The sequence below is a fragment of the Sus scrofa genome, chromosome 2 (assembly GCF_000003025.6).
Source record: "Sus scrofa isolate TJ Tabasco breed Duroc chromosome 2, Sscrofa11.1, whole genome shotgun sequence".
NCBI lineage: Eukaryota > Metazoa > Chordata > Mammalia > Artiodactyla > Suidae > Sus > Sus scrofa.
The window spans coordinates 135,391,113-135,415,557 of record NC_010444.4 but is presented as its reverse complement, the minus strand read 5'-3'; the positions used below and the strand labels follow the sequence as shown (position 1 = coordinate 135,415,557).

General features: G+C 52.8%; 1 long non-coding RNA gene across 1 annotated transcript in view; it reads right to left on the bottom strand.

Moving 5' to 3' along the window:
• Positions 1-17,721, bottom strand: part of LOC110259479 — a 90,551-nt gene extending 72,830 nt beyond the window's left edge. The window contains exons 1-2 of the long non-coding RNA XR_002341905.1: positions 17,162-17,721; positions 8,951-9,157 (exon numbers count right to left, since the gene is read on the bottom strand). This is a non-coding gene — a long non-coding RNA (uncharacterized LOC110259479). The remainder of the gene's footprint in view (positions 1-8,950; positions 9,158-17,161) is intronic.

Below are 24,445 nucleotides of genomic sequence, written 5' to 3'. Positions count from 1 at the left end.
TTGTGCATTTCTTCTAGATGCTTAACTGTACTGGCAGTTAGTAAAAAGAGGTCCAGTTGTCTCTCTCTCTTTCTCTCTCACTCTCTGGGGGGGGGAGGTATATTTCACAGGGGAAAAAAATGATCCATGCACTTCTTAGATTACAGATTTGTGCATTTTCTGAGGAAACCACTGCTGGAAAGCGAACATCCCCCAACTCCCCAGGGTGCGGAACAAGCTATGGTGTGCAGAAAAGCCCCCTCGTCCTTCTGCACCATTTGCAACAGAACCTCTCCGGGAATCCTGCTTGAAATGTAATTTGGTTAATGGTGATGAGCTGACTGCTGATCAGGATGATTAAAGCCTTTGCTGATGCAGAAAATCCGGAACTTGGAAAGGACCAGATCTGGCATGTCGCCCCCAAGGGCCCTGGGCAGTGACAGGGCCTCGCCAGGATGGAGGCGTCTGTTCTCCCCTCCTCGCCTACAGGTGCCCTGTCACGAGGGTGACCAAGAGCTTCCCATCCCAGCGCCCATTCCTGCCACCTCCAGAGAGACGATTCAAATCCAGGCCTTTCTTCTCTCTGAGACTCATTGTTCCCAAAGGAGACAGGCTTTCCCCATGACCTGGGACTGCTGAGAAAGGAGTCTGGGCTAGGAGAGAAAGCACTTTCTGGAAGGTCCGTGTCTGCGTGCATGAGGGTGGGTCAGGAAGAGGGTCCTAAGAAGTCTTGTCTTTCCGTCCTGTCTCCCCATCCTGTGAACTCAGAACCCTTTCGACGGCTTCGCCACCCTCTTCTCCTCAGTCACGCGGAGGAGACTCGATTCCTTGGTTATTTGGAAAGTCCTGTGAGGTGTGTATAGAAGGATGATGGAGTCATAAAGACGCCCCCACACGCGGGCTAACAAACACATCATCCTCTGCACCCCATGCACATCCTGTCCCAACCTGCCCCCTGAAACTGAAGGGGGTGGCCCACCAGGGAGCCGACAGTTCTAATGAGGCGGAGAGACTCAATTAGCACAACCAGAGCAACGAGAACTCTCGAGAATCCAGCGAGAGCCTGGAGCATCTCCAGACATGTCCGTCAGGGGAGAGAAACGTGCCACGCGGGGACCACAGGACATGCTGACCTCAGCAGGGCTTGGCCAGGGCTTGTGGTGGAATAAACGGCTTCATTCATCCTCTCTCCATCCTCCATCAACCCGCCACCCAATTACCCACCCGCCTAATCATCCATCTTCCGTTGATCCACTCCACCTACTTATGCGTCTGTCCCACCAGCCACCTGTCCATCCTCCTTTCAGCCATCCATCTGCAGATTCGCCGTCCTCTTTTTTTTTTTTTTTGGTCTTTTTGCTATTTATTAGGCCGCTCCTGCGGCATATGGAGGTTCCCAGGCTAGGGGTCGAATCGGAGCTGTAGCCACCGGCCTACGCCAGAGCCACAGCAACGCGGGATCCGAGCCGCGTCTGCAACCTACACCACAGCTCACGGCAACGCCGGATCGTTAACCCACTGAGCAAGGGCAGGGACCGAACCCGCAACCTCATGGTTCTTAGTCGGCTTCGTTAACCACTGTGCCACGACGGGAACTCCCGCTGTCCTCTTTTGCATCCCCCTTTTTATTCATCTGCTCTTCCACCCAACCAGCCATCTGTCCGTCTCTCTGAGCTCCAATCCAGCCAACCATTCATCCAGCTGCAATGTTCTCAATTTCTAGGTTCATTTATGTCCACAAAAAAACCATCCTGCCGCATCTCCACTCACCCATCTATCCAACCAGCCTCCTGCATGAAGGATCTACGCCAGGTTCTGTGGTTACAGGAATGAGTATGAGCTGCTTCCCACCCAGAAGGACCTCTCGGTCCAGTGAAGAGGGGCCTTTGGGAATAAAGCCAAGGCAGTGAGTTCCTCTGGAGACCTGAATGTATTCTCTGTCTGGGATCCTCAAGCAGCTCATTCTGGTTGCCCAGCCCTGCCTGCCCCATCCCAGCCTAGCCCAGGGACAGTCTCCGAGCAGACCCAGAAGGCAGAAGAGGGGAGTGACATCCCATGTGAAGCTGCCAAGGACTGACATCCGGCTGCCCAGAGCAGAGCTGCTCATGTGCGGGAGCAGGCGGGGGCGGTGTCTCTTTACAAGACGCAAACGGCCCCTCATCTACCCCGCTCCCTCCTTTCAGCCTCTAGAAAATATAAAATGTGAGTCACAGATTGAGTATTAAATTTCCTACAGAGTTCCCGTGGTGGCTCAGTGGTAAAGAACCCTACTAATATCCATGAGGACAAGGGTTTGATCCCCGGCCTCACTGAGTGGGTTAAGGATCCAGCATTGCCGTGAGCTATGGTGTAGGTTGCAGACGCAGCTCGAATCCGGCATTGCTGTGGCTGTGGCGTAGGCCGGCAGCTGTAGCTCCAGTTCGACCCCTAGCCTGGGAACTTCCTTGTGCCACGTGTGCGGCCCTAAAAAGAGCCCCCCAAAAAATTTCTAGTGACATTAAAAAAAGTTTTTAAAAAGGTGGAATTAATTTTAGCATATTTTACTTAACAAATATATCTAAAATATTATCATTCCACATGTATTCTGTATAAAAACTCGCAAAATCATTCACATTTTTCGTACAAAGTCTTTAAAAGCCGATGTGTATACTTATAGCACATCTCAATTCAGACAAGCCACATTTCACAGCAACATGGGATCCGAGCTATGTCTGCGACCTACACCACAGCTCACGGCAACGCCGGATCATTAACCCACTGAGCAAGGGCAGGGACCGAACCCGCAACCTCATGGTTCCTTGTCTGATTCATTAACCACTGCGCCACGACGGGAACTCCTGTACTTGCTTTTCTTCTTCTCTGTTTCACTCTCCACGGTCCCTAACATCTGTTCCCTTAGAATCATTCCCAAATAGAAGACAGACTAGAAGGCAGACTTGCATGGAAGGGATTCTACACACCTTTCAAACAGAGATAAGGACCCCATTACTGTTAGTAAGTAGAATGGTAATTTATTTTAATTTTTTTTCTTTTTTTTTTTTTTTTTTAGGGCCACACCGGAGGCATATGGAGGTTCCCAGGCCAGGGGTCGAATCGGAGCTGTAGCTACCAGCCTACACCACAACCACAGCAACGCGGGATCCAAGTCCCATCTGCAACTTACACCACAGCTCACGACATCGCTGGATCCTTAACCCACTGAGCGAGGCCAGGGATCGAACCTGCGTCCTCATGAATGCTTGTCAGATTTGTTTCTGCTGAGCCACGACAGGAACTCCTCAAGTGCTCGATAGTGACACAGCTGGCACCTAGCACTTTTTAAGGCCAGACCTAGACATAGGGTCACCCTAATAATTTGGGGGCCTTTTCCAATTGATATTTGTGAAGCATTTGCAAAACCTTTCATCAGAGGACTAGCTGAGCAACGTGACAGGAAGGACAGGAAGACAATGGGCACTGCAGATAACCAACCCCTCCTCCATGGTCCCAGCGGAAATTAAGGTCCGGCCCCAAGTCAGCGCTATCCCTCTACCAAACCCAGCCCCGCAGTGGCCAGACAGGCCTCCTCCAAACAGTGTAGTCACCCTGAGTTATTGAACTATACCCCCTTGGAAGGCCATCCCCACTTCTTAGAAGCCCCCAGGTAATTGCTCCCAACCACAGTCAGTCAGATCCACCATCGCAGCCCTCTCCACACGCAGGGTTCTGCCAGCTCCCTGAGAGATGGGGCTCCAGGACGCCATCCAGCCAAGCTGCCTCTTAACCAGCTCTAGCCCCGCGCAGATTCAACCTTCTCTCTCTCGGGTGAATTCGCCCTTCTCCAGGACCAGCCAAGGAGGCTGGAGAAATACAGAGCTATTGGTCCCCAAGTCAAAGACGACCCAGTTCTCACATACTTGGAGATTTCATGGCTTCACAGAAACCGCCCAGGAGCCTGTGGGGCAGGGAAGCCCCTCTCATCCTCAAAGTGAAGAAATAACACTCAGAGAGCCGGGGTGACTTACCCGAAGTCTAGGGTGCCAGTGAAAGTGATGCGGCAGACTGGAGCCCAGGCTGCCCACTGTCTACACTGCCGCCCCCTTCCCTCGCACACTTTCCCACAGGCAGCCCCCTGCGTGGAGCAGGGGTAGGGAAGGCGGTTTGACACTGAGCTGAGGAGGCCCAAAAGTCTCACCCAAGGTCCCAGAGCCAATCCACTCCCAAGGCAGGCCCACGAGGAGGAGACCTCCCCAAGTGGTCCCACGTTCCTCCCATCCTGCCTCCCAGAAATAGCACGCTCTGGAGAGCATGGCCTACAGGTGTCTTCAGCCCAGAACTTCACCCCTCAGGGCCTCCGCCCATCCTGCTCCTTCTGCCTGTAACAGGGTTCCTTCCCATTTCTACTCAGAAAAGTCCTTACCGCCTTCAAGACTTGGCCAGAGCTCAGCTCAGTGATGCCTTCCCAGCAGCAGAAGACCTGCTGCACCTACCGCTTTCCCTGTGCACGATGCACCTGCTGGTTCTAGGGCCCCTCTGCACTCTGGCCTCCCCCAAGAGCAGATACAGAAACTGTAACCAAAACAGTGCCTGGCAAGCAGGTGGCTGGCACACAGTAGGACTCAGAAAATCTTTATTAAATAACCAGTTGAGAAGCTTATGGCCCACTGACGGCCTGTGTCATCAGGGGGGCTGTCTGGGCTCCTCACTCTTAATCGCAGCCTCCTCCCTCTTCTCCAGAACCCCACATGCCTGTGGCCCCCGAGCCTTGGTGCAGCACGGCCCCTGCGAAACCCGTGCACACATGTTCACAGGCAGAGTCCCTCCTGGGGTCCCAGCTTAAATCTTTAACTCTGCCTCCTTGGCAGTAGACTTCCCAGGGATCTGTAGTCTCTCCCCCATGCCACCCACTCAAAGTGACATCCTCGTTGTTCTGGATGGGAGATATCAAAAGTCACAGGTAATTTAGTTTGCTTCGGAGCATAGTGGGAGATTATTTATCTGGGCTCTCTAGAAAATGAAGGCTGTAGTAGATCTCACTGATGCTATTATCCCACTGAGAGGCAGAAATAATCCTGAAGGTGGCACGTTAAATCATTGCTTTATAATTTACTAAAACAAAACTAATACCCAAAGAAATGTTTTCTCCACCAGTTTATAGCAATTTCACCATTAAACTGTCTTTGATTGCAATTCATAACAATGAATAAAGAAGAGGAAAAAGGCTATCTTCAACCCCGCCAAGGAATTTATTTTTCTGAACACTTAACAATTTTCTCCAGAAGGAAAAGCAGTGGGCGTCACTTTCAGCAGAGTGACAGCCCAGCTAAAACGATGCGTGACAGAGACCAGGGTCACGTGTGTGAGCAAACAGCTTGATCCTCCCGTCTCCCCAGAGAAAGCCACCAAGTCCTCTTGCTGGGACCGAAGTCTCAATGGCCCTCATGGTAACAGCCTAGATGGGGCAGCACAGCAGTATTCCTGGGCTCTGGGGGGTCAGGAGCTTTGGCTTTCCAAGTCCAGCAGTATTTGGAGTTCCCATCGTGGCTCAGCAGTTAACAAATCTGACTAGCATCCATGAGGACACAGGTTCGATCCCTGGCCTTGCTCAGTGGGTTAAGGATCTGGCGTTGCCGTGAGCCGTTGTGTAGGTCGCAGACGTGGCTAGGATCCTGCGTGGCTGTGGCTGTGTTGCAGGCCGGCAGCTACTGCTCTGATTCAACCCCTAGCCTGGGAACCTCCATATGCCATGGGTGCAGCGCTAAAAAACAAACAAACAAACAAAAAACACACACAGTCCAGGAGTATTTATGGTAAGGGCTCCTGGCAGGAGTGGGAAGCCAGCTCCCAGGTGGAGATGGACTCTGGGAGTGTCTAGACATCAAGCCACATAGAGGCAGGTGACAGTCACAAAAGAGAGGGGCAGGACCACTGGTCTTCAGCCACAGCTCGCGCATGGAAGGAACCCACATCCTGGTGTCTGGAACCCCACCCCCAGAGGCCAGGACCTGCACGCCTGGGCTCTCGAACCCCAGAGTAAGCAGCTCCACACAGTGTGGGATGGACAGACAGGCAGGAAGTAGGGCAACAAGCCACCTGCTCAGCGGAAGGCAATCAATCCCGCCCCGCTTGGACACTTCCCTGAGGCCTGTGTATTCTGTTACCACGTGACTCTCAGCCCTCTATCTCCAGCCAGCTCTCTACCCCAAGTGCCAGACGAAAATAGCCAACAGCCCCCTCGACCTTTCCTCTCAGACACTGCAGCATCATTACAAAGTAAGGGCCATTTAAAACACGACCATCCAGGAGTTCACGTCATGGCTCAGCGGTTAACAAATCCGACTAGGAACCATGAGGTTGCAGGTTCGATCCCTGGCCTCACTCAGTGGGCTAAGGATCCGGGGTTGCCGTGAGCTGTGGTGTAGGTCGCAGATGTGGCTCGGATCCCGTGTTGCTGTGGCTCTGGTGTAGGCCAGCAGCTATGGCTCCAATTCGACCCCTAGCCTGAGAACCTCCATAGGCTGCAGGAGCAGCCCTAGAAAAGACAATCAATCAATCAATCAATCAATAAAAAACTCGACCATCCAAATCTGAGCTACTGATTCTCTCCAGCTAGTGATTCTCTCCACTGAACCTGACTTCCCCACCTGAAGGGAGTGGCTCCTTCACGCAGCCAACCACCCTGCTGGCAAACCAGGCACCTGGGAGCTCCCCTCAGCACCTGCCCCACCTCCCACAGCATCCCCAACTTCCCCCAGGTCCTGGCGAGGGACTTCTTTCACATCTCGCAAATAAGTGCCCCTCTCTGCATCTTGCATCTTCACCTCCACCATCTGGTCCAAGCCACGACTGTGTCTCATCAGGACACCTGCAGGCATCGGCTAACTGGCCTCCTCACTGCCATTCTGGCTCCTGGAGGATCCCAGGGTCACTCATCCTCTGCTTAAAGCCTTCAGCACAATCCCATTGGTCTTGGGATAAAGACCCCATTTCCTGCCCAGGCTCCATGGCTCTGTGTGGACTGGCTCTAGCTTCTCTGGCCCATTCCGCCTCCCACTCCCAGGAGCCCCTTCATCTCTGCACACCAACCACCAGCCTTCATTCGGTCCCTTGAACTCACCTGGACCCTCCCGTCCCAAGGCCCATCACACCCCATCTTTCTTGCGTCATCATCTCAAGGTTTCACTTCAGGTCTCAGCTTCAAGCTGCCTTCCCATGGCAGGAGGTCCTCCCTTTTTCTTACAATGCTCGTCCAAGTTTACAAGGCTGCTCTCCTCCGCGTGGTTATTAAAAGACTGGCCCACCTGAACCTAAGCTCCATGAGGGCAGGGACCATCGATTTTGCTCCTCATGATGCCTCTAATGAACAGTTATTATCGAGATGGATAAAGAATAAAGGACAAGATCAGGGTTCCAAGACCTGGGACCAAGCACCATTTCTCAAAGGAAGAATACGCAAGACTTAGTCCAGATGTCAGCCCCCAGTGGCCCTAGACTGACTCCTGGTACCAAGAGCACACAGACTCAGGACACCTGCCCTTCATCTACTTCTCCCTTGAGTGAGAGTATGGGGAGGCTCCGGGCCACTGGTCCATATGCTTTCAGATACACACCCCACTGTTCTCCCAGGCGCACCCCTGAGGCACCAGTGACACCATGGGAAAAGAAGCAGTAGGCTTCTCCCTCAAAAATTTGGGGTCCTCTCAACCAGAACCACCTACCCGTACCCATGGGCAGCTCTATCTGCCTTGTCCATCCCCACCCCACATGCAGCCCTCATCTTGTTGGCCCTTCAAGATTCTTCAGCGAAAAACACCACCCCTGAGCCACCGCCAGGAAAAACCCTGAGTATGGGAGGTGGTTCCGGCTGGTCCCATGACCAGCAAGCTTGACAATATAATAAAAGGAGCTCCCTGGGTGTCCATTTGCTGACAGTGAAGCATCCCCCAGGAGAAGATCTGTCCCGAGAGAAAAATGACCAAGCATGACGAACTTAACCCAGAGACCAAGCCCAGTGATGTGACCAGCTCCGTTCCTGGTGATGCGACCTGGGTGCAAGAGAAAAGAGGGCTCTCCATCAAACCCAAAGCCCCTCCGCCACAAACACTGCATTTGGGCAGGATGTCGGCAGCCGGGCTGCACCACACTCCCCCCAACTGAAGAAGACGTCAGAGTCTTTACTTCCGCATAAGCTGGAAGCCACATGCGCGAACCGGAAACACGCAAGAAAGTGGCTCCAGGAGGGAGGGCAGCAGCCTCCAGGCTCAGCAGGGCCGACGGGATCTACTAGAGCCCAGCAGACGGGCCCAGAGCCAATGAAGAGAACACAACCCAGGCACTGCCCCAGTCCCTGACCCACCCTGTTCATAGACATAAACGGCAATCACGAAATACTTGGGCAGAGCATGTTGGGTCCTAAGGGTCAAAAAAACACGTGTGAAGATGTGCCAGCCAGGAGAGAGTTTAAATCCCCCGGTTACTTTACAAAATTTGTAAAAATCGAAATGGCTCCCGGACAGAGTTCCCGTTGTGGCTCAGTAGTAATGAAAGCAACTAGTATCCATGAGGATATAGGTTTGATCTCGGGCCTCAGTCAGTGGGTTAAGGATCCGCTGTTGCCGTGAGCTATGGCGTGGATCTGGTGTGGCTGTGGCAGCTAGAGCTCCATTTTAGCCCCTAGCCTGGGAGCTCCCACATGCTGCAGGTGCAGCCCCTAAAAAGACAGAAAAAAAAAGGGTTCCTGGAGACTCAGACCCTCCAAATCTAAGTCCAGGGAGATAGGTTCATGGATCATTATTAAAGTGCTGAGAAAAGGTACAAACCAGGAGACTATTAGCCATCAATCAGACAAATGAGGCTGCAGCCCCATTGGTAACAAGGAGATACAGACACAAGCCAGCAGCACCTGAGGCTCAGGGACACTGGCTCAGATCAAGTGGGTAACAGGGAAGAGTCAAAGCCTGAGCTTCACACCTCTCACCCCAACCAGACTCACCTTGAACCCTCTGCCCTTGGACTTCAGGCTCAGGAGGCAGAAACTGCCTCGTTCCGAGCAGGTGCTAAGTATCAAACGTGCTGCAGTGACAGGCTGATGGCGTCAGCAGTTCTCATAGCTTTGTGCTCTGATGAAGGCACCCAGCCAGGCCAGGGGACAGGGAGGATCGAGTCCCTGAAAGAGCTGTTCCTGGAGCAGGCCGATCTCCTGGGGAAGAGGAGGACATGATATCAATGCACTCTGCCCATGTTGAAGTTTGGGTTGAGCCCCAAAACTTAGGGCACCATGGAAAAAAGGCCCACAATTTCAAAGATTACAGCTCTGCCCCCTTAGCAAGACATTGCCAAGCAGGCCCTTCTCTTCCACCTGGTCACCCCACCTGCCCAGAGAAGGGAGGTCAGCGCTGTTAGAAAGAGGGAATTTGGAGGTCCCCTCAGAGCTTAGAGGTAACAAAATTGACTAGGATCCATGAAGACAAGGGTTCGATCCCTGGCGTTGCTCAATGGGTTAAGGATCCAGTGTTGCTGTGAGCTGTTGGTGTAGGTCACAGACACAGCTCAGATCTGATGCTGCTGTGGCTGTGGGGTAGGCCAGCAGCTACAGCTCTGATTTGACCCCTAGCTTGGGAACCTCCATATGCCGCCAGTGTGTCCCTAAAAAAAAACAAAAAGAAGGGGGGGGGGAGTTCTCAGAACTCCAGACTGTCCCTTCCCAGAGGAGAAATAGAGTGGGTTCTCGGCCCCCAGGTCTGTGTGCAAGTTTTGGGGTCACTGTCAGGAGGGAGATTCCAGCTCATCCCCTAGATGTTGCCTGGACTGTGGAATCGCAGGGCCTGGTGCTTCTGCAGCCCGACAAGTGTGGTGGGGACACAATTCCTATATCCTCTTTAACCCATCACTGAGGCCTCCAGAGTCTCTGTGAATGATCCACAATGGGCTCAGCCACCTGTCTGCCCCCTGCCTAGGTGGCAGATACCAACCTCACCTCAAGCGCCCCCACACATGGACCGGGCACACTCTGAGGAGATGCCCCAACATGGAACCACTCCACAAAGTCCTCTCCATCCTTGCCCAAGGGCCCCCTCCGTACTGCTCTTCCAGGCTGGGCTGGAGTGGACCCCAGGGAAAGGCCAGGCCTTTTTCAGACCCCCAGGAGAATGCCAGCCCCAGAGGGGCAAGGACAAGGCAGATGCCCCCATCCCTGCTCCCCACCCCAGCATCGCCATGGGCCCTTGTGGGAGCAGATAACCTTTGGGATGAACAAAAGGAAGAGAAGGCAAGGACAAGCCTGTCCCCTACTCCCATTTCGCCCCCAGCACTGGTGACTAAGCCACTCTCTCGCTACCACATAGCGGATGCCAAGCTTGAATCCCCAAGAAGGGACATCGTTTTATTTTCCTTTACAAATCATTCTCCTGGGGGGAGGCACAAAATTGAACGGGAATAGTTGAGTTTTAATAATTTGGGGAGTTCCTGTAGTGGCTCAGGGGTTAACGAACCTGACTAGCATCCATGAGGACATGGGTTTGATCCCTGGCCTTGCTCCGTGGGTTAAGGATCCAGCCTTGCCGTGAGCTGTGGGGTAGGCCAGCGGCTTCAGCTCCGATTCAACCCCTAGCCTGGGGACTTCCATATGCTGTGGTGGGTGTGGCCCTAAAAAGACAGAAAGACTAAATAAATAAACAAACAAACAAACAGGAACATCAGTATGGAGGGAAGAAAAAAAAAAAAAAAGTATGAGGCGTTCCCATCCTGGCTCAGCTGTAACCAACCCAATAAGCACCCGTGAGGACGCAGGTTCGATCCCTGGCCTCGCTCAGTGGGTTAAGGATCTAGCACTGCCATGAGCTGTGGTGTAGGTCACAGATGTGGCTCAGATCCTGCGCTGCTGTGGCTGTGGCGCAGGACAGCAGCAGTAGCTCTGATTTGACCCCTAGCCTGGGAACCTCCATATGCCACAGGTGTGGCCCTAAAAACCAAAAAAAAAAAGGAAGAGAAAAGTCAGTGCCCAGTGAGCGCACAGAGTGAGGCGAGTGACAGGCTCTGGTTCCTGCTGGTCGCACTGCCTCATCCACTAGGGGAGAAGCATAGAGCCACCCCAGGGGGGACTGAGACCAGAGCCCCAGCTGCCAGTGAGACGCCTCAGAATCCAGCTGGCAGAAGACAAGGCGGCACAAGTTCCCTGCCAAGCTGACCTCTCCTGCCACTCATTTCCCACTTGGGGCAAAAACTATCTTTTCTTTCCCAGACCTGCAAGCACCTGAAAACTAATTACGGCCACATCTATGCCAGGACAAGCTGGGCCAAGGGGCCCAAAGAGGCCCGGGGCCAGCCAATCCCTCTCCCTTTCAACACCTCAAAGCCTGGGGTGCAGGCCTAAAGACCTGGGGGGTCCCCATCATCCCTGTGTCCTGGGAATACCCCACCACGTGGACACAGAGAGGAAGCTCGGCCAGAACCCAACCCCGGACAAAGGACACGGAGGAGCATTCGCCTCGAGTCCCCTACCCCCAATCACAGCGCCTCCTGGGCCACGCTCAGCACCTCGGCTCCTGCAGGAGTGGAAGCAGGATGTGCGGACTAGGAGGTGGATCAAGAATCTGGCACCATGACTAGGAAAGCAACCTAGCAGCCAGGATGGAGACCCGGCTGAGCAAGGCAGGGACCCTGCAATACAGGGACGCTGGCCGCTCTCCCAGACCACAGAGGTCAGGCAGCACCTTCTCCCTCCCCTGCACAGGCCCGCAGCTGCCACAGGGATGGCAGCCACCCACGGGGAGCCATGACTGAAGCCACTCTACCAGCCAATCCCGGTGCCCGAGTGCTCCTGCAGACAGCCCTCTGCGCCTCCCTGGCCCCAGCTCCTCCATCCATCCATCCATCTTCCTGCACTAACATCCCACTTGTGGGGTCTCACCATGTGCCCAGAATGATGCTGAGCCCTCGCTCACAGTCTTGTTACCCCTTCTCATCATCCCTGCAGGCAGGGCTATTATCATCATCTCCATGTGACAGAGGAGGAGACTTATATACTTTGCCCAGAGGCATCCAGCAGGTGCACTGCCGAACCGGGACGGAGGCCAAGGTGGTCCAGTTCCCACCTTTTCCCTCAGCCTCCAGGTCCTATCCCACAGCTCTGACCCCCATCTCCAGAGCACCAGACCCCAGAGGGCATCAGGCCTCCTTCCCAGGGAGCTGCCCCTCTGGCTTCTCTCCCCACCCACTGCCCTGCGGTTCCCCCGCTTCGAAGCCCCTGGGCTCCCCGGGGACACACTGACAGGCAGGCCCACGCTCAGATACTTTGAGCTCCCTGGGCTGCAGAGTGGCGTCAGGCTCCCCAGATATTTACTAATAAATCCCTGAGAATTTATAATAAAGGTGATGGGCCCTGACTGAGGGGTCCAGGACAAAAGGGAACCAATGACCTGCCACCCTCCACTAGGATCTTAAAACAGATGTCTGAGTGTGTAAAATGATGGCTTGTGATTGGAAACTGCAGACGCAATCACAGCCGTCCCTCTTATCGCCACTCAGAACCGAGAAATGCAGCAAGATCTCCATGTGAAAGTCCGTTCTTGCCATCTTGACCCGTGTCTGAAGCCAAGGTTACATTTGGAGGTGGTGTCCTGGTAATAACCCTGCAACCCCAGGAACAACAGAGGAAAGAGCTGGCGCCAAGTTCCCGTTGTGGCTCTGGGGTAATGAACCCAACTAGCATCCTTGAGGACACGGGTTCGATCCTGGGTCTCACGCAGTGGCTTAAGGATCTGGCATTGCCGTGAGCTGTAGTGTAAGTTGCAGATGCAGCTCGGATCCCACGTTGCTGTGGCTCTGGCGTAGGCCAGCAGGTGCAGCTCTGATTCGACCCCGAGCCTGGGAACCTCCATATGCTGCAAATTCAGCCCTAAAAAAAAGGCCAAAAAAAAATTTTTTTAAATGCAAGAACTGGCACAAAGTACCACGCAGAGAGCAGGTCCCCGGGGCTCACCTCTGACCCCAGTGTACATGGTTGAAGCATCCACAGCACCTGTGCTCTGGAGTTTATACTTTAGGTGACTCGAACCTGGACCTGCAGCCTGGGTCCCTCCCACCCCTCCAGAACCCAAATCAGCCCAATTCTTGGCACATTTATACAGGCCCACTAGGAAAGTGGGTTCTTGCACATTTGGGTGAGGTTATGCCTGGTTCTCTGCAATTTCCCTGGCCACCCCCGGCAGGAAGCCGGCAGGGCTTACATCACAAGCCTCCTCTCACAACGGCTCCCGGAGGCGGTGGAAGGAGGGCAGGAAGGAGCGACACAGAAAAGGGAATCTGGAAACGTGGAGCTCCCCTGCCCAGAGGTCTCAACGGCAGTTTCCTGGCATCTGCGCTCAAGCCCAGAAGCCCTTCCTGACAGACCAGCCCCTGGGGCTGCTCAGAACACCATCCTGGAAACCCTCAGCCCCCTCAGCCTGGTCTCTGCCACCTGTGTGTGTCCTGGAGTTTCTGAGACACACACACAAAGGGGCCAGGTATGGGCTGAATTGTATCCACCAAAAAAAAAAAAAAAAAAAAGATATAGTGACATCCTGACCTCCATATGTCAGAATGGGACCCAAGCAGGAAATAGGGTCTTTACAGCATCAGTCAAGGTGCAATGAGCTCATTAGGATGGGCCCTAATCCAATATGCCTGGCATCCTCATAAAAAGGGGAAATTTGCACACAGAGACAGACCCACACAGAGGGAAAAGATATAAAGACACGGGAGAGGAATACGCTCAGTGGTTAACGAACACAACTGGGATCCATGAGGATGCGGGTTCCATCCCTGGCTTCGCTCAGTGGGTTAAGGATCTGGCGTTGCTGTAAGCTGTGGTGTGGATGGAAGATGTAGCTCAGATCCCATGTTGCTGTGGCTGTGGTATAGGCCCGTCAGCTGGAGCTCTGATTGGACTCCCAGCCTGGGAACCTCCCTATGCCGCAGGTGCGGCCCTAAAAAGCAACAAACAAACAAAAAGCCACTGGGAGCCCACCATCCAAGAAAGAGGCAACACCTGAGGCCACCAGAAACAGGAGCGAAGCACCGGCAGAGTCTCCATCCCAGCCCCAGAAGGAAGCAGCCCTGCCCACACCCGGACCCCAGACTCCGGCCCGCACAACAGTGAGGGAACCTTTCCAGTGTGCGAGTCCCTGGGGTGAGGGACTTTGGAACAGCAGCCCCAGGAAACGAATGCACCCACTGTCATGGGACACCAGCAGGGCAGAGGCGGCCCCCAACAGAAGCCACCTCTGGGACCCAGGAAGAGCTCTCCCAAGTATGCACGTGGTCCTGTTTTTGGCGAAGTTGTCCCCTGCGCCATTTTAACACAATCAGGGCTGAAAAGAAAGGATGTTTAATCACCACCAAGTGGGCCTGGGAAATAAGAAAAATGTTTGAAAATGGTATGAAGGGGGCATCACCAGAACCTCTGCAGACGCTCCTTAAACCACTGCCCAGGAAGTTCCCTTGTGGTGCAGCAGGTTAAGGATCCAGTGTTGCCACAGCTGCCTCACAGGTTCGGTCCCTGGCCCAGGAACTTCCCAAGATCACTTATGCCGCCAAAAACAAACAAACAAACAAACAAACACACTGCCCAGCTTGTCCACCAAGAGCCCACGGCCAGAAGGAGGTAGGAACATCCATCTACCTTCTCACCAGGAGGAGAAAAGTGCCACTGATAGCCACGTAAGGCCACTAGATGCGGAGAGAGAGAGACCCACACAGAAAAGACACAAAGGACTGTCCCCAAAGACGACTTCTATGTGTCCTCCAACTGGGACGGGCAACTGGGACACCCCCGCGCTGGACGTTTCCTCCCAGATGCAGGGCAGGTGTTGCTCTTTGACCCTCCCTTGGGAGAAACGCCGAAGTCACCCAGGTGTCAGGGAGCTGGGGAACGCCCTTGACCCTGCAACTGGGAGTGGAGGAAACCCCAGCCAAGCCCATGTTATCCTGGACATGGGAAGTTCAGGAGCTGGCCGGAACAAGGACAATCGGCCAGCATGTCCTTGAGCAAGCGCTCCCAGAGAGCCCGGGGCCTGAGCCCTGCCCGCCCATCTTCACCAAACCACCTGCATCCTCACCGAGGCCTCTCCTCCCACACACCCTCAGCCCTCATCCTGCCACCTTGAGCTCCCCCTGCCACAAAGGCCAGGAGAAGGTGGGGGCTGAACATAGGTCACCGTGACTTTTTTTTTTTAACTTTTTTTTTTTTTTCTTTTTAGGGCCACACCTGTGGTATATGGAGGTTCCCAGGCTAGGTGCTGAATCAGAGCTACAGCCGCTGGCCTACACCACAGCCACAGCAATAGCAATGCGGGATTGGAGATGAGTCTACAACCTACACCACAGCTCACAACAATGCCAGATCTGCAACCCACCGAGCAAAGCCAGGGATGGAACCCACATCCTCGTGGATCCTGTTCTGGTTCTTTAACTGCTGAGCCATGAGGGGAACTCCTGCCATGACTTTCTTAATGTATAAAACGGTGGTTTTTCCTAAAAAGCAGATTCCCTCTGATTCTACTCGTAGCACATGGGATCCCTGCTTAACCACAGAAACTTGGCCAGGTCTCTGGCCACTGTCGTTCACAGTGAACCACACAGCCCCCGGAGCCCTGTCTCCCATGGATTAAAGGCTCTCTGCCCTGGCACCCACTCTCCTTGAACCAGCCTTCCTGCCGCCCCCCTCCCCACAAACAGCGGGACCTTTACAATGTACATCAGCCAAACTGCACCCTGCCTTAGAAACTTACCAGGGCTGAGCAACACCCTCAAAGGAGAAAAGCAGGGCCCTTTTTGTCTTGTACAAGGCTCCAAGCCCCAGGAATTCCCGTCCCAAACACTTCCGACCTCCCCTGGGGATGCTGCTGGCAGGGCAGGCGTAGCTGCCCCCATCCTACAGCGGGAGCCAGCTATCGGCACAGGCCCAGAGGCTGGGCTTGTTGCCACAGGCAGCCCCCCACCCCCAGATGGGAGACACCTGCTGAACCACCCGCCCTGGCCTGCCTGTTCAACAGAGGCACGGCTCAGGCACAGGTGCCGGAGCCAAGGCCCCGCAGACTTCAGGGCTGGCTGGCTCCACGCATGCGCCCAGGTGCCCTCAAGCTGCGGGGGGGGCGTGCGGGGTGAGGGGATGCTCCGCCTCGCTCCTGCATCCACAGGCCAGATTCCAGCTTGCTCTGGAGACCCGGTCGAGAATCTGACCTTGCTCGCCACCCCCCCCATCTCTGGTGGTTTAACACCTTCAATTTCAAAAGGCCCTGAACCCTCATATAAAATAATGGCTGCGAAACAGGGGCGTGGGCAGAGGTAGGTTTTGTGACTCCACCCACAGGCCCTCGGGCCCTGGGGTCACCTGCGCGCCTTTGCTCGCACCCTCCCCCACTGTCCAGGCCTCCTGCCCCGACCCTTCCCTCCCCTTGTTGAAGCAGCCACCCCTGCTCACCCTTCCCTTGTCAGCTCCCATCCTACCCTGCAGGTTAATTGTCAATTAACTGTGCATTTCTGAGCCCTGGTAAGTAGGCAAAGGGAGACGTAAAGACAGCTGGGGCCCCTGCTGAAATTTGCTTCCCCAGGTCAAAGCAGAGCCCCACAGCTGCTCAGAAAATGTTTGTGGAAGGGACCAGTGGCCAAGAAATAAAATCCAGGCTCACCATTTGTTGCAAACCACCGCGCCCGGGTCCCCTCGGGCAGTTGCCATGGCTCCCAGGTGGCCACAGCGGGGCAGCCTTCTCTGGGAGATGGGGCCATCACAGCAACGCCAGATTGTCGAGAACCATTTATTTTGTAAACTCAAATTAACAGGAAGCAATTTCATTAACAGATAGTGCTGCTTGATGCGTTCGTTCCCATGCAGGGCTTATTTTTAAAGGGTCTTTAAAAGCTGTGTGGAGCGGGCTGAAGAGCCGCGTATGATTTAATGGAAACTGTGGGACATTATGTCTCACCTGGGAACATCCGGAGACCAAGGCCTTTCCCTTGAACTGTGAGGACCACCCCCACCCCCCATGCCACCCCGCAAGCCACGGCTCTCTCCTCCAGTATAGGATGTGCATACCGGAAGCTCGGCTCTGAAGGCCGGGGCCCAATGTGAGAAGCGAACTCAACGCAGCAAAGGCTTCTCCAGGCTGGAGAAGCTCTCAGCCCGATCAGGGCAAAGACATGGCAGAGAAAGAAATCACACACTTACCGACCCTGCGAGGGTCAGGCGGGTGAGATGCACCGGGGAGAGAAGAGAAGCCGCACACGCTGGTGACCACAGGTCAGGGCAGTCACAGAGCCCTAGTCAGCTCAGGGCCAGGGGAAACTAGCTGGAGTATTCGAAAAGACATTGTCCTGCCGCTTCACGTAGTCTCAAAGGTCCAAACCCAGCCAGGCCTTTCCAAAGGAACCCTGCCTCTTCGTCTCGTCCTACCCCCCACAACGCTGCTTGAATCTCTTCCCGCCCAACCCCACCCACAACCACCTGCACCATCAGCTGTTTACCATGTCAATCAACAGCCTCATTTAATCCCCCTTTACCTGGTACCCGGGGTCTCTATCCCCAGAACAAAAGCATGACCAGGAACTTGCTAGAAATACAGATCTTCAGACCCCATTGCAGACTCCTGAATCAAAAACCCTGAGGGTGGAGCCCAGCAAAACTGGGTTTTAACTCAGCTCCCCCAGGGTTTCCAGGGGCAGAGTTGAGCCTCAGAGGAGAACCCAGGAGCGGATCCACAGCGAGGGGCCTCACCGCCATTCTCTCCCCTGCCCTTTTCGTTCGGTCTCCGGTACCCATTCTCCTGATGTGGCATTAGAGAAATCTGGAAAACAAGCTGGCCAAGATGGAGCTCAGAGGGGGTGGGCAATGGCAGGATAAAGGCCTCTTTGAAAGTGGCAGAGAAAGCCCAGAGAACCTCACACACTGGGGGACCACTCAGCACTGGGATAGCTACCCCAAGGCCAGGTGAGGACACGAAACTAGGTGTCCAGAGGCTCCCATTTACCCAGTCCTTCTGAACGTGATCTTAATCCCCAGTAGAAGAAGCCTGGGATTCAGAGGTCATTCACCTGTTTCCTAGGAATCTCTATCCACAGCTGAAAACCCTACCCACTACAGAGGTCAGCGTCAGCCTCCTTCTCAGGTTACCAGTGGGATCACACCCAGTCCACAGCAGAGGCTCAAGTCAAAAGGAGTGGCGGGAGGAGTTCCCATTGGAGCTCCGTGGGTTATGAACCCGATGAGTATCCATGAGGAGGCAGGTTCGATCCCTGGCCTCACCCAGTGGGTTAAGGATCTGGCATTGCCATGCGTTGTGGTGTAGGTCGCAGATACAGGTCAGATCCCGTGTTGCTGGGGCTGTGGTGCAGGCCAGCAGCTGTAGCCCTGATTTGACCTTTAGCCTGGGAACCTCCATGTGCCATGTGTGCAGCCCTTAAAAAAAAAAAAAAAAAAAAAAAAAAGGTCGCATCTCTGGCACTAGGTAGGATGGATTCATGTGCAGTCCAGGGTCAGGAAACCACAGTGCCCCGCCAGCCCAGGGGCTAGTGACCAACTCCCCAGAAGGAGGCTGGTGCCTCTCTGCTCCTGAGGCTGCTTGTCATGCCCTTCAACATTATTCTTCAGGAATCTGGGCTACTGGCAGGATGAGGACAAGAAAGAAGGTCCCTCCTCAGCCCTGGGACTGCTTGAAGCCGGGTCCACTGCTTGCAGCCGGGTCCACTGCTCCCTGCACTGTCAGTAGGGTCAAAACCACACGTTACATGCCTCGTGGTCACAATACCTTTATCCTCCTTTTTTGTCTTGAATATCTTCCACATCCATCATTTCATGTGGTCGGCAGAACTGGGGTGATCGCAATTTCACAGATGAAGAAACGAAGGCTTAACTAAGAGGTTAAGTCTTAACAACGAGGTTAGGTCTTTTTTTTTTTCCAGGGCCATACCCACAGCATATGGAGGGTCCCAGGCTAGGGGTTAAATCAGAGCTGTAGCTGCCACCCTACGCCACAACAACACCAGATCCGAGCCGCATCTGCAACCTACACCACAGCCCACAGCTCCTGGCATCACCAGATCCTTAACCCACTGAACGAGGCCAAGGATCAAACCTGGGTCCTCATGGATGCTAGTCAGATTCGTTTCTGCTGAGGTGCGATGGGAACTCCCCAAAGAGGTTAGGTTTTTCCAAGTCAAAATATGGTCTGTGATCAGTATCGCCTGGGAATTGTTAGACTTGGGGTCTCTCAAGCCCCTCTCTGACCTACCAAATCTGAATCAGCCTTTTAGAAAGAGGCCCAGCAGAGTTCGAGATACACTAGACGGCGTACTTACCCAAGTTCTGAAGTCGGTCCAATATTCTTCTATGATAGATGCTGCCACACTTTGAGTGATAAGGACCTAAGGGGTTACCAGCAAAAGTCCATAAAAGTTCCCCTCCTTTCTAGCCTGAGGCTCTGTTAAACCACACCTGCTTTGCTCCTGGCTACCCTGAAGGAGAGGAGATGGACGTCTGCAACCTCCGAACTCTGGGACTCCTGGAGTGAAGCCTTCACCGTGTCTGGCCCCAGGCAACGGAAGAGCAATGCTGCCCTCATGTGGCAATCTTCAACACTGCAGCTGGCACGACACCACATCAGATTCTCAGGAAGCCAGGGCCAAGCTAAATAATGCTGTACAGTAGAAAATTGACAGAACATGGTAAAGCAGCTATCATGGAAAAAATAAAAATCACTATACAATAAAAATTAAATTAAAAAGAGAAATTTGGTACAACTCACAAGAAAAAATAAATAAATAAACAAATAAATAATGCCATATGCAGAGCGATGGTTTCAGAGGGCAAAAAGCCCCATCCATATTTTGGGCATGCACTTTCCAGAAGATTAGCATTCTTCAAAATAGCTGGAGTAGGGATTGCTGGCTCTGCCACCCATCACCTCTGTGAGCTTTGTCGGCCTTGTTAGAGACGATTTCAAGTATAGTTCTTTTGTTCTGAGGGGTTTTTTTTTTTCTTTTTCCTTTTTCTTCCTGTCTTTTTTTTTTTTTTTTTTTTTTTTTTTTCTTTTTGGGGCCGCACCCTCAACATATGGAGGTTCCCAGGCTAGAGGTCGAATCAGAACTATAGCCGCTGGCCTATATCACAGCCACAGCAATGCAAGATCTGAGCCGCGTCTGTGACCTACACCACAGCTCATGGCAATGCTGGATCCTTAACCCACTGATCAAGGCCAGGAATCGAACCTGGGTCCTCATGGATGCTAGTCAGATTCCTTGCCCCTGAGCCACGATGGGAACTCCTGTTCTGAGTTTTTTATTCACTGAAAATACTACGTGTGTGTATTCAAGTATTTCGCATTGGCTGCAGGGAGCAGCTGAAGGATGTCGACTAGACCAAGATAGGACCCATCACAGAGGAAAGGCCCTTCACCCAGCTTTAGGACTGCACGAGCCCTCTCAGTTTTCTGAATTATATCCCACATAGTCCTCCTGGTCCTCCTGGCATCTCACATGAGTCCTAGAAGTCTGCCCACTGGCATTGCTGAAAGGTACCCTATCATTTGGGCCATCCTTTTCTGGAACATCTGATCCAGCTCATTCTCAGAAATGTTTTGCTGGGGATTACATCTTGGAAGCTGAGATACTGAGCTATTTTCCAAGAGCTTCCAGGAAACTTTCCAAGTGTTTCCAGTTTCTCTCCCCCAAGCATTTAGAAAAGTCTTGACTGTGGAGTAGTCAGCTCTATTTTAAGTTTTAAAGTGCTTGTAGATAAAACAAGGTATTCGAAGGGTAAGGGCTGGCTTACTTGTGATAAAAGTATTTAAGTGCTCTCTCTCCCTCCATTGATCTGGGGCTCCAAATCTTACAAGTCCACCTGGCTTTCAAAGGATGTAAACACAGACACAAGTAAAGCAGACCCCCAAACACAGCTCTCTATATTCTTTTTTTTTCCTGCTTGTTGTCCTGGAACCTGGAAGATCCCACTTAGTTGAAAGTAAATATTCCCGGAGTTCCCGTTGTGGCTCAGTGGATTAAGAACCCAACTAGGATCCACAAGGATGTGGGTTTGATACCTGGCCTCACTCAGTAGTTAAAGGTCTGGCATTGCTTCAAGCTGTGGCATAGGTCACCGATGTGGCTCGGATCTGGCATTGCCGTGGCTGTGGCAGAGGCTAGCAGCTGCAGGTCCAACTGGACCCCTAGCCCAGGAACTTACATATGCCACAGGCACAGCCATAAAAAGGAGAAAAAAAAAAAAAAAGTAAATATTCCCCCTACTCCCACTCCCTGCCCTTACAACATGTGTCAAAACTGGAGTGACAAAATAGTCAGGATTAGACTGTCCCTTGCTCACAGATGTTGGACAGCTCTGGAAAGTATATTTTTCACATCCTATGAGGGCTTCCCTTCCCTGATTCCCCAGAAATTTGCTCCCTCCTTTATCATCTTGGAAATGTTGCTCCTACCTCATCCTGGCCATTTTTACTTTTTTTTAAATTGTTACTTAAAAAAAAAAAAAAAGTGGCCATTTTTCCTTTTTGCCTCCTTGTCTGCTGCTCAAGGGGTCCCCTCTTTCATTTCTACACTTTCGGCACCTGCTCCAAATCGCCATACCCAGCTCAGAGGATCACACCAGCACTGAGGGTCATATCCCAGGGCTGCTCCAGCCAGAAGCAAGGGAGCATCACCCAGGGAAGGAATGCCATGGTCTCCGGGTAGCTGGTGGAACCTCTGCACACAGGACAGCGGGCCTAGGTGGCTGCCCAACCTCCTTCCTCCCAAGCCAATCCCTCATTTCAGCGAGGCCAAGCTTTCCGTCCACACACTCCCCCTCCTGCAGCCTCACAGCACGCTCGTGAAGCCCAGCTCCCACCCACCCTTTTTTTTTTTTTTAATGATTTTTATTTTTTCCATTAGAGTTGGTTTACAGTGTTCTGTCAATTCTCTCCTGTGCAGCAAGGTGACCCAATCACACATACACAAACACATTCTTTTTTCTCATATTCTCATGCTCCTTCACAAGTGACTAGATATAGTTCCCAGTGCTACACAGCAGGATCTCATTGCTTATCCATCCCAAAGACAACAGTTTGCCTCTATTAACCCCAGATTCCCAGTCCCTCCCACGCCCTCCCCCTTGGCAACCACAAGTCGGCTCTCCAAGTCCATGAGTTCCACCCGCCCCTGCTAAAGCATTCCCACGGCAGCTAAGCCTGCTGGCCACCGCCACCTCTCCTCCAACTCCCCTCCTCCCTCGTATGCCCCATGCAGGGTCCTTCCCCTCTAGCAAGCTCCTCGTTTCCAGTGCCTCTTCCTGACACAGCCAAATGCTCAAGGCAGGAACACACCCTGACCCCCCAAACTTCCTTCCACATCCAAACGTTGCTTCAGGATCTGTCGGGTCCTTCTTGTACAACTTTCTCATCTTATCCAGATGCCCACGAACATCTGCACTGACTCCTGCAGACCCGAAGCTCCATGTCTGTCATCCTAGGTTTGAAACCTCCGAGCCATTCATTTTAAAATATATTTCTAGTATGTTTAACCTTATAACATTCCGAAATGCTTATTACAGAAATCTTAGAAAATACAAACAAGCAAAAACATACAGACATCAATTACAATCCCATCTGGGGAAGAAACCATTTCATTTTTAAAAACTATACGGTTTGGTTTCGATTTTTACGTAAACACATTTCATGTTCTTTCCAAATACAGGAAGCTGTGCATATTATTTTATAATCTGCAATTTCATATAAGAAATGATCTGTTGAAGCCACTTAATGATCAAAACCGATCAAGTATATGGAAATGAATTACCAAAGACCAGATCAATAAATTGGTATCAGGCCCTTGAAGCCTAGACTGTTACCTTGTCATTACCCTATAAAGGTTATCTACTTCCCCAACTGCTGAGAGCATAGTTTTATTTTTTGGTCCTGCTCATTACATGTGGAAGGTCCCAGGCTGAGGAATTAAACCACATGGTACCACAGCTATAACCAGAGCCACAGCAGTGACAATGTCAGATCCTTAACCTTAATCCTCTGTGCCACAGAGAACTCCAGCATAGTGTTGTTTTGCTTTTTAAGGCCGCCCAGTGGCATGTGGAGGTTCCCAAGCTCGGGGTCGAATCGGAGCTACAGTTGCCGGCCTACTTCCCAGCCACAGAACGCGGAATGCAAGCTGAGTCTTCGACCCTCACCACAACGCCAGATCCTTAACCCACTGAGCGAGGCCAGGGATCGAACCCGCAACCTCATGGTTCCTAGTTGGATTCGTTTCCACTGCGCCCCGATGGGAACGTCAACATAGATTTTTTTTAAAATCACTCCTGCATCTTCCCTCTTCCTCAGAAGAGGTTCATTCCCCTCAAACATAGAATTTTTTCCAAAAGCCCCACTACTAACTTCCACAAGGCCCAGCTCATTTTGCACATATCACAAAAGAACCCTTAAAGCAGTCCCCCTTCCGGCTAAAAGGTCTAGCCCCAGGGCACCACACCAGGACTTCAATCTCAGCCCTACCACCTTGGACAAAAACCTCCAAAAACCACTTGAGACGTTTGAAGAGCATCTCAAAAGCCGCCGTCTAAAGCCTCCATGTGGCTCCTCAACACTGTAGAAGCTGTGAGTGCTTTTCTCGTCAAGCCGGAGCTGCCCCACTGCAGCTTCACACCAGCCAACTCTGCCTCCAACACCCTCTTCCCCAGTGACACGTGCCGATGCCAATAGCTCTCCTGGGTGAACGGCTGTTACTCCCCGACACACCCATAAAATGCCTGTACTCTGGAGAGTCATTTATTGGCTGGGCCAGGCTTCCCATTCACATTTCCCAGTGTGCACCCTCCTCCCAGCCAGAGGCCCAGGGAAATGACCTTAGAGCAGACACTGTGTGAAGATGGTGGGCACAGGCCCTGTTGGCAGGCCTGGCCAGTAAGCTAACACAGCCGGAGCAGGATTCCAAGAGCTGCAGACCCCTCCCCACCTAGGCCCCAGGCTTTGGACCGCTGGGGTCTCTTGCGACGGCTTCACCCCCCTTTCAACACAACACCGCCTCACATGTGCACCCCCACACACGCAAGCATACATACACATCACCTATCCGCCGTCACTAGCACTAGTTGGGCCATGTCTTACTCTCAGAAGGGGCAGGCCCTGGCCTTTGTGGGGCCATAACCCACTTCCTGCTATTGTCAAAACCCTCAAAACAAGGCCCAGTCACAGAAGCAAGGCAGGGATTCCTCAATCAGAGACCTGGGCCAAGACCCAACATGGGGTGTAAGCATGGAAAGAGAACTTCTTGCCCCCCGGTATGCAGTGCCTCCAACGGTCTTCAGAATGGGGAGGTCTCTGACAAGCTAATGACCTGGAATTTCGCCAACAGGAGGCTTACCTGTAGAGGAAAGTTTTTATTGAAAACACACAAACATCCACACACACACCCACCCACACACACACACCCCTCATTAGGAAATTAAGAAAACCATTTC